Raw genomic sequence first — 6,972 nt, 5'->3', positions numbered from 1 at the left:
TTGGAGGAACAGTTGCAGGAACTGGGGCTGGCTTGTCTAGTGAAGAGAAGGACCAGGGGAGACAGGATAGCAGTCTTCCAATACTTGAGGGGCTGCCACAGAGAGGAGGAAGGGGTCAAGCTATTTTCCAAGGCACCCAAAGGCCAGACAGGGAACAATAGATGGAAACTGAACCAGGAGAGATTCAACTTGGAAATGAGGAGAAATTTTTCTGGCAGTGAGAACAATCAACCCATGGAGCAGAAGTTGCCTTCGGAAGTTGTGGGAGCTTCATCACTCGAAGCTGTGATGACCCGGAGCGTGGCACAAAGACAACAAGTCAGATACGCAATAATAGTCCCTTTATTATCTCCATGTTTGCCCCAATGTCCAGGTTACCTTCTGGCTGGAGAAAAACTCTCCCAGGAACAGCCTTTTGACTACAAAGAATCAAGTCCAAAACATGGTCAACACAAACTGTAATTATAAGTCCAAACAAGCCAAACTGAAGTAATTAGTTTGGCAGGGCAGAAGCAAGAATTTCAGACTTGCAGGCATGGCAAAACTCACACAGTTGGGAAGATGCCAGGAGCACAGATAAGCCACGACAACACAGGATAAAGTCATGTTTGCTTCCAGCAGCCTGCCGCACGCAGTCTGCCTTTCTTATCAACTGTCTTCCTAGCTGTGGCTAATGAAGGGAATCAGGGCCCTTTCCTCCCCCATAAGCCACGCAACCCACGTTGCTCTCTTCTCTGTTCCTGTTTGCCCTAGGATGAAGAGGGGGTGGGCCTGGGTCTTCCTCTGAACTCCCTCTCCCTTGTTCTACCTCTTCCCTGCTCTGCCCAGCTGGACTTTGCCCTTCCTCAGTTTCTTCCACAGCCAACGGAGCCATACATCTCTGCTGCCCCAAACATCTCTGTCAGATGTTTGGCTTCCTCCTCAGATTCAGATTCAGGGGCATGACGGAACCTTTCAAAAAGAAGCTGGACTGCCATCTGGTGTAGGGTCTCCTGCTTGGGTGGGGGGGGTAGTCTAGATGACCTACAAGATCACTTCCAACTCTGTTAATTTTGTGGTTTGTGGAAGCGTAAATGCAACAGAGGCCAAGAAGGGTGTTGTTGTTTTTTTTGACATCTTGCTGTACAGTTGTCCTTGTCAATTTAAGATGTTCCTAAACAAGAGTGACAGGCAACTTATGTCACAAAACCACTGTACGAAATATACATGAGTCATGGTCCTGAAATCAGTCCAAGGTTACCAACTTGTACTGTAATAGATAACTTTTGAATTTTCCCTTTCTCCAACGGCGGCACTGGTCTTCTAATTCTGGCCTTGGTGACATTTGAAGAGTCCCTGGGCAGTTTGACACTTGATAGTATCATCACTCTTACCAAAAGCTGAGATGTAAATAATAAGAGGCAAAATGAGCCAATTGTCCAGTTTGCTAAAAACACATCAGAATATTCAGAGTGCCAGGATTCCAGCAATCACCCTAATTAAAGCATGATCCTCGAGCCAAACTTCAAAGGACTCACTAGAGGTGACCTACTAACACTGCCCTATATGAAGCCAACTCTGGCACACGTCATTGACACTCACCTGTCACCCTGTTTCTCCCCCTCCCCTCAGCACTCCTTCAGGGCAGGTATAAGAAAACACCAATAGCAGAACGGGTATGTAGATGTGGTAAAGGCGAAATGGAAGATATCTCACATGTTTTATTGTACTGGGAGTTGTGCAGAGTTTATAGGTCATTGTATGTTCTCCCCTTGCTAGAGAGATTGCCAGGGAGGGCAGACCATTTTTATGGAGGCTTTCTCCTCCAGGACTTAGACCTAGTTGTTACGTGTGCGGTGGCAAAATTCTGTGTTGCTGCAATGTCTGTAAGAATTATAGCTGTCAATGTGTGCCAATTTTTTGGAGATAGAACAAACTTTGGAAAATGATATTTACACACACACTTCTTGGCTCTCCACTCATATAAACCAGGGAGTGACCCTAACGGTCTGAGAACATGTTATTTCCTTAGCAGGGATGTTATTATCCACTATTAATATACTATAATGTGTCAGTGCTGTTTTTTAATGTATTGCAAATAGTGGTGTCTATTGATGGTCTAAGATCGTAATAAAGTTATATTCTATTCTATTCTTCCCCCCTCCCCCCCGGGTGTCTTATAAACCAGATTCTCCAATTGAGCACGTTTACAGGCTGGGTGTCATCAATCACATTCTCCAATTACGGGCTGGGTGTCATCATTCACGTTCTCCAATTAAATATATTCCCGGGCAAAATCTCTGGTAGTTTAGTTACAATCTTTTAAAGATAAAGAGTTGGAATGCGCTTTCGCTTTCAAACTGCTGCGCTGCTCTTCCAGATGTCCTTCCTCTCCCACCCCCACTTTTTTATGGCAACGACTAAAACAGGCATAGGAATGTTTTATGAGTTGACACAGAGGATTATACAGGTAGCCCTTGACTTATGACAGTTCATTTAGTGACTGCTTGAAGTTACAATGGCACCGAACAAAGGGACGTAGAACCAATTTTCACATTTTTCCCAGCATCCCTCTGGTCACGTGATCAAAATTCACATGCTTGGCAACAGACTCATATTTATGACGGTTGGCAATGTCCTGGAGTCACGTGATCCCTTTTTTGCCTCCTTCAGACGAGCAAAGTCAATGGGGGGGAAGCCTGATTCACTTAACAACATGTTACTAACCTTCCAACTGCATTGATTTAGTTAACAAGGGTGGCAAGAAAAAGTTGTAAGATGGTGCAAAATTCAATAGTTTGGATTTCAGCTAGTCCTCAACATACAACAGTTCATTTAATGACAGTTTGAAGTGACAATGGCCTTATCAAAACTGACTTACGACCTATACTCACGGGTAAGACTGTTGCATCACCCTCATAATCGTGTGACCGCAATTTGGGCACATGGTAACTGGCTCAAATTTGTGAGCATCTGGAGCATCCTGCTGTGCATGATTGCAATTGGTTACCTCTTTTGGGGAGGGCAATTTCCAGCCAGAAGAGCCCATGGGATAAACTGGATTCCTTTAACAGCGGATTTGCTCCACAACTACTGTAAAAATTGTAGTAAAATCAGGTCTAACTCGACTTACGTCTTCCATGACCTAAAATGGAATTCAAGTGCCAACTGTGGTTATCAGTTGAGAACTACCTGAGTATGGTTCTGCAGCTGAATCCAATCGCCATAGATGAAACCCACTCCATTGCTTCCAGTGGATCCAAATTAAGAAGAAAGTTAAGGTTTGAAAAATATTTCTGGGATGTTTTCTTGTTCCACAACAGACCTTTGGCAATAGAATAGAATAGAATGGAGAATAGAATAGAATAAGAATGGGATAGAATAGAATAGAGAATGAAGAAGGAGAATAGAATAGAATAGAATGAATGGAATGGAATGGAATAGAATAGAATAGAAAGAATAGAATAGGAATAGAATAGAATAGAATAAGAATAGAATAGAATAGAATAGGAATGAATAGAATGGAATAGAGAAAGAAGGAAGAAATAGAATGGAATGAATGGAATGAATGGAATGGAATGGAATGGAATAGAATAGAATAGAATAGAATAGAATAGAATAGAATAGAATAAGAATAGAATAGAATAAGAATAGAATAGAATAGAATAGAATAGAATAGAATAGAATAGAATAGAATAGAATAGAATAAAGAAGGAAGAATAGAATAGAATAAGAATAGAATAGAATGGAATAGAAAAGAAGGAAGGAGAATAGAATGAATGGAATGGAATGGAATGGAATAGAATAGAATAGAATAGAATAGAATAGAATAGAATAGAACAGAATAGAATAGAATGGAATAAAGAAGGAAGGAGAATAGAATAGAATAATAGAATAGAATAGAATGGAATGGAATGGAATGGAATGGAATGGGATGGGATGGGATGGGATGGGATGGGATGGGATGGGATGGGATGGGGTAGGTGGGATTGGGAATGGGAATCGGAATGGAAATGGGAATGGAAATAGGAACAGAATACCATTTTAGATAGGTGACTGTCCAGTCTCTTCTTAAAAACTTCAAGTAATGGAGCACCCACGATTTCTGGTGGCAAGCTGTTCCACTGGTTTATTGTCCTCACTGTTACAAAGCTTCTCCTTATTTCCAGGTTGCTTGTCTCCTTGGTTAGTTTCCATCTGTTGCTTCTTCTCCTGCCTTCTGGTGCTTTGGAGAATAATTTGACCCCCTCTTCTTTGTGGCAGCCCCTCAAATACTGAAGTACTTCTATCCTGTCACCCCTAATTCTTCTTTTCTTCAGACTAGCCAAACTAGCCAAATTAAAAAGGAGAAAGAGACACGTTCTTTTTCAATGTTTAATGCTCAACAGAAAAAAATAGTGCGAAGTTGTAACACTGTTAAACCATCACCAACATTACAATTGTGATTATTTCCAGGGCAAAATGGACCATCAAATCCCATCTGACATTACACACTAGTTAAAACATCTACTACAGCCTTTGGGATCACTTACTACAGACTTTGTCAGCCTACAATTGTACGGAGCCCTCACTGTAGCTCAAATGTGTTTTCCTCTTAATTTCACTGATGTAACTACAACAAACTTACTAGAGTTAAAACAGATGAAACAATTTAGTTACAAGTGCCCCTATTCTTGTTTTCAATTAACTTAAATCCTGGCACATTTATTAGTTTCAGATCCTGCATTTTATTGAGAAGTAAATGCATTCTTATGTGAAAACTTGTGTTAAAAAGAAATTTGCTTCCAAATTATGTTTGCAGTTATTATAAAAGTGGAAGACTCTTCCACCCTTTGGAAAAAAAATAATCAAGCAAGCCTATATTTGTATTAAATAAAATATTTCCCTCCAAAACATCATATTGCATACTTTCTTCTGAATAAGACCTACTACTGTTGGGGTAATAGTAATATTTTCTTTAGTGATCAAAGTACACTTTTCAATGGAATAGATTTATCCTAAGTGCATATTTATATAAAGATAATTAATAAACTTTCATCTGTTTTGCTCTTTGTGGACAAAAACTCAAACGTCAACCCAAATCTAATTCAGCTGTTGATGTACAAAAAAAAGTGAAATCAGATTAAATTATAAGTGCAAATCCATTTGTGTCTCAATGTAAGCATTCATTGAAAAAAATCTGATGGGAAAAAATCTGTCAAATCAGCGTTGAAAAAAAAACGGGGTTAAAATCCTGGCAATGCCACCAACAGATACCCAATACGTCGTTCTAAGATAGCACAAAAAATGACCTAAAACTTGTACATATTAAGCTTGTACATAAATATTCAAAAATAATTACTGTGACTTGGAGAAATCGTGTGTATCATATCATGATGGCAAGACTGTGGTTGGTGAGCTATGCGCCTAGCCTTGAATCAATTGGCAACTTTAACATGGATGGATTTCAACTCCCAGAATTCCCCACGCAGTCATGTATAAAGACCAATAGGGGCTCTGCATGGCTGGCTGGAGAATTCTGGGAGTTGAAGTCCACCCATCTTAAACTTGCCACGGTTGAGAAACACTGCTCTAGATGCCTGCAGTAGATGGACAGCATTGGGTGTCTTTACTCTTCCTTCTTAAGGTTCTTTTCCTTTAAACCCAACTTGAATTATGTCTAAAGTTAAGACCACAAGACTCTTTATTAATGCAGGTAGTCCTCGACTTACAACGGTTCATTTAGTGACCGTACAACGGCACTGAAGCAGGAGACTTATGACCGTTTTTCACACTTATGACCGTTGCAGGATCCTCTTGGTCACAAGATCAACATTCGGATGCTTGGCAACTGGTTCATATTTATGACGGTTGAGTGTCCCGGGGTCATGTGGTTCCCTTTTGTGACCTTCTGCCAAGGGGGAAGCCAGATTCACTTAACAACTGCAGTGATTCACTTAACAACAGTGGCAAGACAGAGCAAAACTCACTTAGCAATGTTTCCGTCAGCAACAGAAATGTTGGGCTCATTTGTGATTGTAAGTTGAGGACTACCTGTATATTGTGATTTTATTCTTCTGTTTGGTGGATTTCATTATCTGCTCCCATCTAGGGAGGTGTCTGTGCCATAGTATTATCTGCAGCAAGGAGATTATTTTGATCCTGAGCTTGTGGGTTTCCCAAAGGCACTGGGTTGGTCGCTATTAAAATAAGCATTGTGGGTTGATGGACACTTCTTAATTTAGATTCAAAGCTGTAGGAGTGCTGGCTTTTCTCCACACTGCACAAGTTGTAAGTCATGTAACTGAATCCATTCTAAGTCATCCATAGCTTATGCTAGGAACGTATCTCAATATCGTCTGCATTGCTAGGAGAAAACCGTCTCCTTTTAATGCAGTTTCTCTCTTCATATTTATCTGCCAGCACCCTAGGCTGATACTTTAATTTAAAGTGTTAAACAATATTCCAAACTCTAGCACCTTTATTTTTATTTATTTTTTAAAAAAAGAGCTTAGGGTCACTGGCTCCCAAAACTTTGCAGTCCAGATTCAAGGTGATTTCCTTCTTCTTTGGGACCCAGCCAGTTTCCAAAGAAATGCAGTGGGGCAAGAATGGTGCTCCAGGTAGATCCTGTGAAACACAATAGGGATCTGCTCTGGCGGATTTAATTAAAGCGCAACATGTTAATTTAGCAACTGAAGCTTCCCCCATGCTTGTTACCTCATTAAATATGGCAATGCATCAAAGGTGAGAACCTTACAAAACTGGCATCGTTACTAACGTATCCTCACTGCATTTTCCACTTGCAACAAGAGTGTAGAGTGTGACTGTGTATGTTTGTGTATGTTTCTGTGTGTGTAAGACAAGAGAGAGAGAGGAAGAGAGGGAGGGAGGGGGAAAGAGGAAGAGGAGAGGAAAGGAGGGAGAGGAGAGAGAGGAGGGAGGGGGAGAAAGAGAGGGGAGGAGAGGGAGGAAGGGAGAGAGGGAGGGAGGGGAGAGAGAGAGGGAGGAGAT

The sequence above is a fragment of the Notechis scutatus genome, chromosome 11 (assembly GCF_049901735.1).
Source record: "Notechis scutatus isolate UNSWTSFEM ecotype Mainland chromosome 11, rNotScu1.2, whole genome shotgun sequence".
Classification (NCBI taxonomy): Eukaryota; Metazoa; Chordata; class Lepidosauria; order Squamata; family Elapidae; genus Notechis; species Notechis scutatus.
Note: the sequence above shows the minus strand (reverse complement) of the source record.